At 42.5% G+C, this 15,190-nt stretch overlaps 1 long non-coding RNA gene across 1 annotated transcript; it reads left to right on the top strand.

Annotated features, from left to right (window-relative positions):
- Nucleotides 1-5,366: 5,366 nt before the first annotated feature.
- Nucleotides 5,367-10,930, top strand: LOC143693373 (uncharacterized). The gene is made up of 3 exons (XR_013180980.1): nt 5,367-5,758; nt 5,938-6,098; nt 7,322-10,930. It is a non-coding gene; the product is annotated as an uncharacterized LOC143693373 (long non-coding RNA).
- The last annotated feature ends 4,260 nt before the right edge of the window (nt 10,931-15,190 follow it).

The following is a 15,190-nucleotide window of genomic DNA, read 5'->3' as shown; positions in this document are numbered from 1 at the left end:
ATCTCATGATGTTTGCAGCACATTAAAGTCTTCTATATTGAGCCTTCTGAAATGCTGCTTCTGCATCAAAGAGAAAGTATCCATTTGTTTCTGTGACATAGCATCTGTCTGGTTTTACCAGAGGGTTGCCAATCATCTGATTTTACAGGTACTTCTCCATTGTTTTAAAATAAAGTGATTTCACTCACATCCCAGGTTACTTAGTTTATATGATGAAAACTCAGCATTCTAATTAAGCTAAATGCAAGTCTGGCTTCAGTGAAAATGTCACAACATTTTATCTTTGTTTCAGCCTCCACAAAGTCTGATATAAAACAAGAGAGAGGTATTTGAGGGGTCCTAAGTCCTGTGATCAGAATCTTTCCTGATCTTTGCTCGTAGGACAATATTCTATATATTTTATGATTCTATGTCCTCTGTAAGAGGTAGTCCAGGAGGCACAAGTAGATTTTATTCTTTTCTGAAGCCTTGCATATTCCTAATGCATTGGAAGTAATTTTAGCCTGACCTTCCTGGACATAGCAGTGCTGGTCTCTAGGATGATACATTCCCCAGCATTTACCTCCTCCTTCAGTAGGTGACTCAATGTGTGAGTTGTGAAGGTGAGAGTCCTCACTCACCTTAATATCTTCGGTCCATGTGTGTGCTTACAGCTGTCCTTCACACAAAACAGTGCTCAAAATAGGTAGATGTAGCTCATGATCAGTTCTTATCTGAGCCCAGGGATGGCAGTAATTAATGGTGGTGGGATGCTGACATGTTTGGTACAGCCTGATTCTTTGCCCTAGGAACACCTCAGTGGAGTAAGACAGGACCTGCCCAAACCATTCCTTGTTCTTATTTCTCTTTCACTTTGGTTACAGTAGGCAAAGAACCCCTCTGTTTGTAAATGCACCTAATATTATCCTTATTTCCTAGGGGATTGTGAGGTATTTTCCTCCCTCAATAAAGTACTTTGGGATCTATAAACACAAAAGCTGCTACAGTGGTATGAAGGAGCTGATGCTAGAGACTAAAGGAGTGCACGGCAGTCAATAAGATGAGAGGACTCTTGTATGAAAGCAGCCTGGATCTGTGACCTCTATGGGATAAGTCACTTTCATCTTTGCTAAGCTGAGTCTCTAATAGGAGTTGTCACTTTGGCTCTGAGAAGGCAGAGCAACCTCGATCCCATCCCCATTCCCACCCCATTCCCATCCCCATCCTCTGCACATTGTCTTTGAGAGGAGCACTGTAAACACGATGGAGTTTGAATGTCTCCTTCATGTCAGCACTCCCCTGAAAGTTTGCCCTGGTTCTGTGAAAAATGTTCACTCATGTCCCACCAAAGCATAAGGGAAATATCTCCAGTGGCTTTCTTGGTCTATCACCCTACGTGTCAGTGCTGTATTTGCCTACAGAAATATCGCAGGAGACACAACAAAAGGGCTGCTCCAACACCAACCAGAGTTACCATGCTGATGTGATGTTTATTCTGAAAGCAGAAGAAAGTGAAATAAGGTGAAACTGTTCTGTCCACGTGCACTGTTTGCATTGCATTAGTGTAGTAATATTTTTATATACCCCTGGTGTTTTGCGTCTCTTTGATCTTTGCAATCTCACGCACTGCAGCACAAACAGAACATGGTCTGCAGGAAGCAACAGTGCATTGTGTGCCTTTGTTTGCAGTGAGCATGACCTCATGGGTTGTGTTCAAAGTTCCAGAGAAGCCCATAGCCCAGAGCAAAAGAGATGTTTCTATTCTTCACCACTTGTATACACCTCTTTAATATAAAGGAGAGATGTCAGATGGTCATGGTCATGTCTTATTGTGTTTTGATTTTCAGGGGACACACCATGACTTTCAATAACCTGATACTCTACCCATCATGTGCTATGTTTGTTTGCCCCCCCTGGGCACGCACACAGGCAATGGGGGATGCATTTGTGTCTGCACACAGCAAAGCGTGTACAGTCTCGGGAGCCACGGGAAGAGGAGGTGCTGTATCAGAGCAATGGGCATTGCCTCTTGGAGCAAACAGCAACAGGGATGGTGGCAGGCACCAACATCCATCCTTGGCCAGGCTGCTACGTATTTTGGGTAAAATGAGGTGATTTTCCTTATCTTTGAAGGTGGCGTTCCCTATTCTCTTCAAAGGCTAATAGAAAATTAGTTTGCTCTTACATGCATGGTATCCAGAGCAGAACCTCTAAACAATGGGCTAAATTGAACAGAAGAAACATGACCTACCATGTAAAGAACAACTTTCCTTGATCCTCAGCCCAGCTTTGGAGATAAAAGTGCCCTGAAGGGTAATACATATACCAGCTAATGGTGCTCACTGCAGGCAAAGTCCTTTAATAGTGAAGGTGGGCTTCTAGTTCAAAAGCTGCTGCCAATTTAAAATAAAACTGCATTGAGCAAAAAGAATCACAGGCTCTTTGGTAGCCCACCAGGTCCCAAAGACCATTCCAGATGTTTTGAGTAAAAATTAGTGTCTTGGATTTTATCTGAGACTTGGAGTGTGTCCTAGGACAGAGGGGTGAAAGACACAGCTGTAATTCAATTCCAGAAGTGGAATTCAGGCCCGTGGGGTCACCTTGGGAAAAGTTTGGAGGCCAGCCTGGATTGCAGTTGAGCAGGTTCTCATACCACAGCCTGAGGGCAATTTTCTAGCCTTCCGTTACTGTGATCCAGTCCTAAAGTAAGATAAGCACACGTAACTGAGACAAAGCCTACATAGAAAAAGGCCTGGTTGGAAAAATGCCCAGGTACACAGAGAACTCCTCCTTCTCCAGGAGCAGGTCAGGCTACCACAGTGCTTCTGTTTTGTTCTGTACTTGTATTACAAGTGGCAGCTGATTCCCATCAGTCGGGTACATGGATATGATTGTCACTTCTGCTTCTGGTTCCTTTCCAGAAAAGAGTTAGGCTGTCTCAGTCCTTGCAGAAGCATTGCCAGGTGACTCTCACCTGAGGCCAGGACTCACCTGAACACTGAATCCTTTGTTACACTGCCCTTCCTTGGTCAGACAAGAAGCAAATAATCAGATTACTGTTTACTGGCAACCTGTTTTCCTTAGAACATAGGCAAAGAGAATGAGATCAAAAGGTTTATCACCTGGGACCTTTACTTTGTCAAATTTTCATCTAGTAACAAACATTTTGATATAATTAAAGTGCTAAATGGGGATAACTGTACATGCATGAGTGTTTAAATACAATGTGTGTGCATGGAGAAATATTCAGAAATATCAATTTTCTTTTTCTTTTCATTGTTACCAGTGAGGACAGCTGGAGTGTGCATGCTCCTGCAAAAAGAATGGTTTCTGTTAAAAGATACAGCTTCCCTCTGCTGTGTTATTGATAAATGCACTTCACTTACTTATCAGTTTTCTAGCAGTGTAGTTGTGCAGTGATTTAACTGGGCAGGCAGCTAAACACCTCCCAGCCTTTTGGAAAAAGGTAAAACTAGTGGGTTGAGATATAGTTTAAAAGGACAGAAAAGGAAGGGTAAAAAATGATGAAAGAACATGCAAAACAAGTGATGCTTACTGTAATTGCTCATCACTCACTGAATGCTGCCCAGCCACCTCTGAGCAGAGATTGGTCTCTCCTGGCCAGCTTCCCCAGTTTTATTATTCAGCATGATGCCATATGGTATGGAATATCCCTTTGGCCAGTTGGGGTCAGCTGTCCTGGCTGCATCCCCTCCCATCTTCTTGTACACCCCCAGCCTCCTCCCGCTGGCAGGGCAGAGCGAGCAGCTGGAAAGTCCTTGGCACAGAGTAAGCACTACTTAGCAACAACTAAAGCATCAGGGTGTTATCTCAGCATTATTCTCATCCTCAATCCAGAGCATAGCACTGTACCAGCTACTAGGAAGAAAATTAATTCTATCCCAGCTGAAACCAGGACAAGCTTTGTACTTTGTACTTCTTGTGCTTTGAAGCCCTCTGCTACCTGTGTGCATTAAGACTTATAAAAAGAGTGACGGATTCCTCTAGGACTGTCTCTGTTTGACCTCTGTTAACAACATAAGGATTGCATGTATCAAACAAGAAAACATACAGACTTCCTGAAACCTAAAATAAGAAAAAAGAAATCATAATTACAGCAGCCTTTCATTTATGAGCTCAGCTCAATGGAGATAAGCATGACAGCAGGCTCTGGATGTTACAAGATTCAAGTCAAGATTTTGAGAGGTGAGGAACGCTTCCAATGTTAGATTGCAAAATCCACTCCACTAGCACCTGCCAGAGCTGCTCCAGGAGCATGTTCTCTGCTGTAACTCTTCCAAGATGGCTCAGAGATCTCAGATTTCACGTATTTCAGATTCAGTAGAAAACAGCTCAAACTCCATCTCCTAATCTGCATGCCATTAGTACAGAGTATGGGATCTGGGGTTTCCTGCAGCACAATGATGCTACAAATTCCTGCGATCCAGCCTGGTGTCCTGTGTGCTTACAGATGTATCTATAGAACCCTGTAGAGTAACACCCTGCAGGTAGCAGGGTGTTAAAATTGCATCTCATAAAGGAGTAAGTGTTCTCCTGGGTACAAAGAGTGGGTGGGACTGGATCAGGGCATTGGGTTCAATAGGTTTTGCAAGTGCAGGAGGTAGAGTGCAACAGCTTGGCATCCTGCAAGTAGTAATTCATGTCTGCATGCAGCTGAGGACAGGCAGGAGAGGAGTTTTAAACCACTTTCCTCTTGCTATTGATTTCTCCTCTTTGGGCTTGCTGGTTTGGCTGAAGTGTGGTGTATTGAACGTCTGCTTTGTCATGCCTCTGTCATGATGCTGCTTTTAGACTGTCTTGCTTTTGGAGCCTTAAAGCTTTCAGTGAAGAGCCAGGTAAAGCTGGAGTTTGATGGTTTCCTTGCTCATTGCTTCTTTAGTGTCCCTTATCTCTAGCTAGAGTGTGGGAGTCTGGGTGGGAGCTGGAATCCATTGCTCATGTGTATTGGCAGAAGGTGACAGCAGAGCCAGCTCTGCTCCCCCAGTTCTCCCTGCTAAGCAGAAGCCAGATCCAGATAGATAAAGCAAGAACAATATGAATTAGGATGGTGTAAATACATAGAAATGATAGTCCTAATTAATTTAATCTTTTTACACTGACATTATGAAAATGTCCACTCTATATTCCTCTAACTGGAAAAAAAATGGGGAAGATTTGTTTTTCTTGTAACTCTTGAAAAACATTACTATACTGAATATACAATGAGCACTGTGTTTTTTCTGTGCTGCATAAAAATGTATATGAAGAATGGTTATTTTTCATCATTTAGCATCATTTATCCATGCCTCTCTAGCCAGTTATATTTAGGATGAGATGATTCATGGACTGTTGCTGCCCAGTGACTATAAAAGGAATCTTAAATGACCATCTCAGATGCAGATGTCTTTTGTAACAATTTTTGTTATACTACTCTTCCTTAATTTACTTTCACAGCTTGGATAGAAAAATCTGTTTGCAAACCAGACATCAGATCGCTTATGCCAAAGCTAAATGCAAAATTAATTGATTTTATATAATAGAATCTGATCTAGAGGTTATAAAAAATTGTAGGTGATGAAGTAACCCCCACAAATATCTCCAGAGTCACGGCTTGCTGAGGTGGGTGCTTTGGCATCTCTTGTGTGCAGTGGGTGGTGTGTACGTACCATGGCTCTACCTGCCCATCACCTTGCCAGCAGCAAGCCTTCCCATCCCCAGCAGAAGACACAGTGTTTTCCAAACTCTCTTCTTCTGGCCTGCTTTAGACATGTGTGCTGAGGTAAGCTGAAGTTGCTTGGAGGGTTTGTTTCCCTGCCTGGGCAGGGGTGAGGTGGGCTGGTCAGGGTGCTGTGATGCAGGGAAGGAGCTCAAAGGGGAACCATGAGGAGCAGCCTCTGGGGTGGTGCTGTGGGCATGGTACAGCATGGATGTGGCCAGTTGTTGTTTGTGGTTTCACAGATGGATTACCAGTGTCTGCAGACGTGCTGAACCTGTGACTGCTCGGGTCCTGAAGCCTGAGAAAGGAGCTTCCACCTGGTCTGGCCACAGGGGAGCATCAAACCTGCCTCCAGAATGGGAACGTGCAACCAGCTGCCCTGCTTTGCCTAAGCAAACGAATGGTAAACAAAATTAGAAACTCATTAGGGCAGGGAACATCTCTCTTTTTCTCTCTCTCATTCTTGGCTGTATTTCCTGTATTGTCATAGTAGAGATACTAATGCTGTTATTAAATATCTAACCGGATTGCTGAAACATAGCATTTTTTGACCAAAGGTATTGGTATCTATGAGCTTTAGGCAAAGAGTACCATAAATAAATTCATTTTAATGTTTTTGAAATTTCGCTTTTTGTTTTGTAAAATAATTTAACTTTGTTAATAAAATAATTTATTGTTGTTTATTATGCCAAAAAACTTCGCAGTGTTTTGCAAAGTATTCTGTCTTTTGCATTTTTGAAAAAAGAATTACTATATTTTAATGCCATATTAGTCATTAAACTGATTGGGACAAGTTTAGTAAAATTAATTTTGCATTCTGTTGCTGAGTAATAAAAACCAATTAACTACAACAAACCTTCAGACTTGCTATTCATTTTGCAAACCCAGGAGAAGCAGAAGACAGCAATGCTAGCTGTATCTAAACGTCATCAATCCCACTGCACCCATTAAAAGGAATAGTTTCAGGTTTTTCTCCATATTTCCATTTCCCCCATGCACTTTTTCCATGCTGCAGGAGGGAGGAGTTTCCCACTGGCAGAGAGAGGGGGAGGAAGGCTCACTGTAAGGGTCAGGTTTGAGCAATAAGTACTGGGAAGACAGTGTCAGATGACAGAGGTCATAAACCAGGTAAAATAAAGACGTTTTTATTAACCTTCCCTGCATTTGTGGGATGGGGTTTGGATAGTGGCTGAGCACTGGAAGGAGGTAACTTTGCTGTTTTGCTGTCAGTGACTCATAAGTGACTCAATCAGCTCTTGAAAACACAAAAGCACTCTTGTGCAAAGTTCTCATCTCCGGTTATAGGTAGTCATTACCTCTGAGAGGGTGCTGAGAACATGTGTAGGAGTTTCTCTCTGCCAAGAGAGTATTTTGAGGTGTCTGGTTTTTGACAACCCAATTTTCTTTCCACGCTTCAACTCCTTCCTGACAAGACAGTTGTATGGAGCATTTGCAATTTTTCTGGTTCAAGGTTTTTAGTAAGTCTAGCGAGAGCAAAATCCTTTTTAAAAAGTAGCAGAGAAAGCTTTCTATTTTTTTTCTGAGCAAACATTATTTGTATTTTTAAAATACAGATATTAAATACAAATTTAAATATATATTTTTTTTTTAAATTTACATTTACAGCTGCTTGTCATCTGGGCTGTCTGCTAGCATTGCTCAGAATCAGAGTGAAATACCAGGATTCCTCAGACACACAGCATCAAGGTGATGGATCCCCTGTGTGTAACCCACCTTTCAATGGCAAGCACCAAGCACGTCCCAAGTTGGCACCCTGATATGTTTGCCCATTAGCAGCCTCTCTGCTCCTCAAAAACAGATGCTTGTTGTGTTCTGTTCACTATGGACATCATTTTGTTTGTCTCTTGTAATGGGATTTAAATCTGCTCAAATTATGTGGTAATCTTTAGAAAGGCTATTGGTTGGCTTTTTTCACACTGGTATGGCACAGAGGGAAGATGCAGGGCCCATCAGCAGTCACCTGGAGGACATTTTGGGTTAGATCTTTGCAGGGAGATATGGCTGCAAATCACGGCGGGGTGCGATGGGATGCTGTAAGGGAGCTGGGCAGGCTGCCTTCTGTGCTGACTTTCCAGCGGGAGCTGTTTGGATGGGGCGGCCCCTCTGCGCCTCTCCTAATCCCTCCTGAAGGGATTAGGGCACTGTGCTTCCTGAGGGCCATCAGTGGATGTAATCTGCTGCCAGTGAGAGCTTTGAGGATGCTGCTGCAATGCAAAGCAGGATTTTTACTCGAGGATGCTGCTCTGCTGCAGCAAGCCCATTGTGCTGGAAGCTACGAGAGATCCATAGTGGTGTGGGCTTGTTACAATGCCTGTCAGTGGGAATCTGGGCTCTGTGCTGAGCTCTTCAGCCCAGCCCCAGTTCTCTGCTATATTCTCACAACATTGAAAATAAGTGTTTTACAGGCATCTGCCTTCTCTGAGTTTGCTTTCTTGTTTCCACAGTCGTTCAGAAGACCTCTGAATGCTAACTCAGTGTCAATTTACATATTTAATTGTGGGTTTACAGTTAATTTTTTATTATTTTCTCTTATTTTTACTGTCTTCATAATTTCCATAAAGTAGTACAAATTGATAGTGGAAAAATAATTTTTTTATTCTCACCGCAGGCTGAGAATAAAAATTAAATTTTAAATTTAATTAAATTTTCTTGTGTTTCACAGGGAAGATACTGTTATCATGAACCAACAAGAGCTAAGGTATTTCTACCAACAATGTCTTAAAACAATCTTTTTCATTTAAGACTGATTTCTGTAATGGAACTGAAGGGAAAGCAGACACAAGTCTCCACAGTGTAAGGTTTGGCAAGGAGGCTGCAATTGTATTAATACTACATAATGATAGACTCAAAACTGCCTTCAGAGTGCCTGCTACTTGCTTGGCTTTACAGCCTGAAAGGATTTCATAGGAAAGCAGGAACACCTGGTGGTGCTGTCACAAAACCTAGAAGCTTTTAACCCTGCTGAGACAGATCAATAGGCATGCAATTGTGCATGTGTGTATGGCAAGAGAAAAAATAAAAAATTATTACTGACTTGCTTTGTGAGCACCTTAAATGTTACACTTTCTGGGCCTGAGTGCCCCTTCCAAGAAAAACCATTCTATAATTCTACCTTTTTCAGAAAAAGTGGGACCCACAGCGCTCATGCATCTAAAACTGAGGACTCAGTAATGTCTAGGATGAACAGAAAGATCAGGGAGATGCACTGTACTCCTTGCTGCTAATTTTGATGTGAACAGAAGCAGAATGTTTAATTTTCAAAGTCACATTTGATTTGGCTTTTTCTTATTGTAGCAAATTCATAGGTTTACTGGCTTTTTAAAAATAATGTTTGTTTCAATCCTGTTTATCCTGTCTAATCCCTCATAAAGCATTTGATTTTGTAAAGCACATACTTAGGTTTATATATAATCAGTACTTATTGGGGGCAACAAGCAGGGAAAATAAAGGCTAGGGTAGCACAACGTGTGGGGAAACTAAATGAAAACTGAAAACAAAGAGTGGGACGTGGTGCATGTATAAGAGGGTTTAAGAGCTGTGTGACAAATGAGATCCATGGAAAAGGCGGGGGAAGTGGGGCTTTGGGGCTGGAACAGTGCTTTTTTATTCAAAAGCCGTGCCCTTCTCAGCTAGCCCTGGGCTGGCAGCTGGCTCTGCAGGAGCTGAGCCGAGGCTCAGTCCCTAGATGGGGTTAGAGCGCTGTGATTCTCAGCCACCTCCTGCCGCTCCATCTGCGCCCCGAAGGGACCAGCTGATAAAACAGGCAGGGCGCTGAGAGGGTCTTCGGAGAGGTCACATCACGTTGGCAGCTGCCACCCAATGTAATCAGCCAATATTGGGTTGCTGCTCTGAAGTAATTGTGTGAAATACAACCAGATCCTTTGAAAACTAAAGCTTGCTTATTTGATAGCTGTTTCTCAATTATGTTAGCGTGCCCTTAAGTTCCTGTCTTTTATATCAAATAAAATCCTTCGGCAGAAACAGAGGCTTCTCTGATGCTGCAGATTGTGTGCCAATTTTGTTTGAGTGAACAAGCTCTCACAGATGACAAATCTTGGAAGAGCAGGGAGTAAGTTCACAAACTTAATTTGCACCATAAATATTCTATTTCTGTCTCCACAGTCTGGAACTGCCCATCAAGTGTTCTTTATAATAACACACCTGGGCTTTCAAAACATGGGGAGAAAAGTCTGCTACTGGAGAAAGGACAGCTATGTGCTTGTATCAGTGATAAAGAACAATAAAGATGGTCTTTGATTTAATGTAGGGGGTTGCTATTCAGCGTTACACAGTTTATATCTGAGGTGTATGCTTCCAGAATAGAAGTTCCTTGGCTGCAGGGATTGCTTGAACCGCTGCTCTGTAGGGAATGACACTGAATTGCCTCTTTATCGAGGTGCAGGAGCTCTCAGGAATGGCAGCTCCTGTCTGCTGCTGGAGGAGGCTGTGCAGAGACCCTGTGCTCATTGTGGAAGGGTGGGGAGGCAAATGGGTTCAGCTCCTGCTAGAGCCAGCCTTACTTGGGGTAACTGCTTTGGACCACAGAATCACCAAGTGGTATGGATTGGTTAAAGACCATCTAGTTCCAACCCCCTCTACAGTGGGGAGGGACATCTTCCACTGGACCAGATTGCTCAAATCCCCATCCAGTCTGGCCTTGAAGACTTCCAGGAATGGGGCATCCACAACTTCTCTGGGTAGCTTGTGCCAGTGCCTCACTCCCCTCATGGTAAAGAAATTCTTTCTATTATCTGATCCAAACCTACACTGCCAGTTTAAAGCCATTCTGCCTTGCCCTATCACTTCACAGCCTTGCAAAAAATCTCTCTCCAGCTCTTCTGTAAGCCTCCTTATGGTACTGGGAGGTGCTGTAATATCTCATCAGAGCCTTCTCTACTCCAGAGTGAACAATCCTAGCTCTTCCAGCCTGTACTGATAGCAGAGGTGTGTCACTATCATATTTTCTGAAAAATCCCTTTGTCAAGATCTTTTCTCCTGGGAAGCTGAGAAGCTTCAGAGAATTATCTGAATGCTTCTCCTGTGTTTTTCTGCTTTGGAATGTGGTATGGAGATTGTTTATCCAACATGTGAATTGTTTTTACCTAATGACCAATCATTGTCCAGCTGTGCCAGGATGCTGGAAGCAGTCACAAGTTTTCACTATCATTCTTTGTAACCTTCTGTCTGTATCCTTTCTCTATTCTTTAGTATAGTTTTAGTATAGCATTCTTAAATGTAATATAAGTACATAAAATAATAAATTAGCCTTCTAAGAACATGTAGTCAGATTCTTAATTCCTCCTTTGTCCTGGGGAGCCCAGCAATACCCCAGACGTGTTCTCTCCTCTGCACTCACTTTGGCACGTACATGTTTGAACAAGGCATGTATGTATGCAGACAGTCATTTTCCAGGGTCACAGTGGCCAATGTGTCTGCTGCCACCTGAAGAAGCTGCTGCTGAGCATGCTACACTATGCAGAAATTATTGCAGCATCCTTTATAGACTCATTTTGGAAGTAATTGAACTAGTTATCCCAAAAATCCAGATTTTACAAGAAAAACCCCCAAAAAACAAAACAAAACAAAAAACCAACAACAACAACAACAAAACAAACAAACAAACAAAAAAACAACAAAAAAACAAACCAAAAAACCCAACCACAAAACAGGCTTTCTGAGAATTATATTTGGTAGATGTGGTATCACACTGGTGACTGGTCCTCATCTTGGAAGATGAGCAGCAGACTGGTATTTGCAAATTTAGGGCTTGCTGGATGTGTTCACTGCATGTGGTCCAAGTGTAGGGTGGCATTCCTGGGGCAAGGCAGAAACACTCAAATTTGAGGCACAGCTGGGACTACTGCCTTTTGTTTACTCAGGCACCAGTTTGTTTTGCACTTGAAGAAAATGCATCCTGACTTCTTGCCCTTAGGGAGGAGAGTCAGAGGAGGAAGCGAGTGTTGAGAGTGCAGAGATCAGAAAACTTAGAGCAGTTATTTTGGATACTGGTAACAGCATGACTGCAAGGGAGAGGGGCTACGTGCTGCCCTGCAACCTGCTCTGGAGCTTTGCTGGGCTGGGATTGGTTTTAGAGTGGCTGATTGAAAGCTGTATAAGGCATATTTGTGCACAGGACAGTCACTTTGTTTTTTAGGACAGATGTGAAGAGGCTGAGGAGGGAGCAGGATGGAAGTGTGGTAGGTGCAGGGTCAGCAGCTACAGGGACACTCTGTCCTGCTGCACCCCTAATGAAGTACATTTCCTTTATTTCCCCCCCAGAAAAGGGCAAGAGTGAGCATGCTGCATTTTCTCTCTGGTCTGGAAGCATTGTCACCACAGAGGTCTCCCTTCCAGTGCTTTCAGCTTGTTTGGTCCTGACAGGATTCTGTGTGGAGCTGTCACCGGTTTGTTCAGCACAGTCCATTAGGGCAGATATCTTCAGCTCTGCTACATGGATCTTATTTTCCAGCTGTCATCTGGTATGAAAATGAAATTTCTGTGGTAACCAGATCAGTCAGAATTGATAAATTCTTCCTACTTCATGAGAAAACCTGTATGTATTTAAAACAGTGGAAAAACCTTTCCATAGGGAGGTGTGTGGAAGCAGAGCCCTGCATCACCTCCTCCATGTCTCCTGGGAAGGGGACCCATGTCTCCATGGGTTCTGTGAAATTTACATCAAGATCTAATTATAATAAATAATAAACACAAAGGCATCTGCCTGTGTGGGGTCTTTCAGCCAGATTATGTAGCTGACACGAGGGAATACTGTAAAACTATTTAGCTCTTTCTGTTCACCAATAGATCATAAGTTAATTCCATCTCCTTTTCTAATTGGTCACTTGAGGTAAGATTAGGCCTATACTAAAATGTTTCTTGATCTTCAAAAGTAAGTAGGTGGTTTAGTTATATAATTAGACAGTTATTTAGACAATATTATACTTTTTATCAGTGTATCAGTAACAGAAAAAGTTTGCCCCTATGTTGTTGACACATCAGCAGGAAAACTGTCTTTCTTTACTGTTTTTCTCCCCCATATTAATTATTTCAGAAAGGTTTGTCAGCACTTTAGAAGTCCAACCACCAGTATAACTGGGTCACACACTTTGATTTGAAGTGACCCCTCACTATGAGTATTGGCCTTATTATTGAAATCTGCCCATTTGGTTTGACTTCTGTGCATAACATGTCAGGGGCCAACTCCAGTACTGGCAAGATTCCCACCTCAGTTACAGACATAAACCAAATTATTTCCTTCAGAGCCTGTATCAGCACTCAGGGGCTGTACAAGGTGCAGGAAGTGGCACGAGGCATTATAAAAATTGTAATGTAGAAAATGTAATAATGCATTAGCAGCTCATCAAAATCAGTTTATCACTAAGTCACTCCAAATTTAAAAATGTTGTTTCACAGTTCACATCACTCCTAGTGATGGATGCTGGTAAAGATCCCACCAGTGCAGAAGGCTGGGTAATGGGCTTGGTGACCCACCCTAATTCCAGCATTGTGAGGTAAGGCTTTGCTAACACTGCTGCTATTATTGCTGTGTCTGCCTTCCTTATTAAGGAAGTCTGAGGTTTAATTTCTCCTTGGACTGCCTCACACAGATCAGATCATCACTGAACTGGAAGATGGCAAAATAACCATAACACTTGCAGCTAACCATAACAACCTTATGCCTTGCAACCTTCCATAACACTTGCAGCTGACCCAAACTTCAGGAAACGGGTAAAAGAAGAGGGAGCATAACCTGCAGATGCCAAAATTACCTCCAGCCACAGCTGAATTCTTGCAGAATAGCAGGAGCTATTCTGGTCAGCCTGATTATACAGCATGGGGCTTTGGTCCTGCCCAAAGATGGGATGGAGCCAAGGGTTTTGGGATGGAGCCAAGGGCACCTCCAGAGCTGGCAGGGAGGAGATAGAGAAGCTTAATTCAAGCTCTGCATGGTGGTGAAAGGCAAGAGGATGAGAGGCAATGGGTAAAAGCTAAAATGTGAGAGGTTTGGATGAGCATAAAGAGAAATCCTTTCTCTATGAGCACACCCACCCCACCAACCAGAAAGGCTCTGCAGCCTCCCTCCTTGGAGGCTGTCAAGACCCAAGTGAAGTACTGAGCCCCTGAGGCAGATCTTGGAGTTGACCTCCCAAGGTCCCTTTTAGCCTGATTTTTTCTCTCAAATTATGGAAAAACCCAGTGCTACCAAGGGAGATGTGGGCAGACATTTATATGTGCAGGAAAATATCCAGTAGATGAGCTAATGCACCTTCTCATTTGGCAGTCTTGAGGTGTCATCTAACACTGGGACAGTTTAGGGGTGAGTCACAGATTTAATGAAGTATTGGGAAAACTGCCTTTGTTGTGAGACTCTTAATGAGCTCATCTACTTAGCTTAATGAAGTGAGGATTGAGAGTCAGCTTTGATCCCTGTAACTGTTTATTTGAGGAACAAATTGGATTGTGGAGTTTGCAGTGTATCAGATAAAGTCACAGCAAAATCCAATGGCTGAAATCAAATTTAGATGGATTCAGGAGAGAGGTCAATAATAATCACTAATAAATCTTTTTAATAAGATTTCTAAGTTTTGGAAAAAAATGTTGCCAGTGTTTATGATCAGTCCTCTGCTGTATTTAAATCAAATACATTTATTTGACAGATCTGATCCACCTTAAAGGAGAGTGCATTCAGGTGAGTCCCTTGCCCCTCCTGGTGCCAGCTGTGGTAGCTGAGTGGGTGACCCTGAGCAGTGGTGCTGGCCTCATTCCCTGGTCTAGTACAGGCCAGGGAAGGCAGACAGAGCTGCATTCAAGAGCCTGGCACAAAACCACAGCTTTGTTTCCAATTATCTATTTCATTACTTGGACAGATATTCAGCAAAATACTTAGTCTTGTCGTAAAATACTTCCATCCTCAAGAAGCAGCTTAAATTACACTTAGTTCCCGTGTCTTGGTCATATGGACAGTCACACTGCACTTTTTGCAACTGTCAGATACAGACAATGATTCACTAAAATTTCATTTCATTACTTATTAAATTAATATTACTTATAAAATTCATTTCATTACTTATCTCTCTGTAATTCACAAAATGTGAAGCACTTTTGATGAAAGCCACATACAAGCATTGCAGTGTTGCAACTAATTGACAGTCAGAGGCTTAACCTTTATTTCAAATAACGCAAAATTAATGTGAGCTCACAGTAGAAAATACACATCCTTGGTCCTCAGCATGTTTAGCCAGCACTTGAGATGTACTCCACTCTAGAGCAGTTTTCATCAAGAGGTTTAAATACATTTAAATGTTAAGTCATTGACTGTCCAGCATTTTTATGAGAAAAAAGGATGAAGTAATGGTTTGATTATAAGATCATATGCTGAGGACCAGCAGTACACTGAGCATAATTCCTCATGGTAACACTGGTCTTTGCAGCCCTAGGCACGATTTTTCCAGAATTTTTTTATTTAGAAAAGTG

The sequence above is a fragment of the Agelaius phoeniceus genome, chromosome 2 (assembly GCF_051311805.1).
Source record: "Agelaius phoeniceus isolate bAgePho1 chromosome 2, bAgePho1.hap1, whole genome shotgun sequence".
Classification (NCBI taxonomy): Eukaryota; Metazoa; Chordata; class Aves; order Passeriformes; family Icteridae; genus Agelaius; species Agelaius phoeniceus.
The sequence above is the reverse complement of the archived record's forward strand: the minus strand, read 5'-3'. Positions and strand labels throughout refer to the sequence as shown.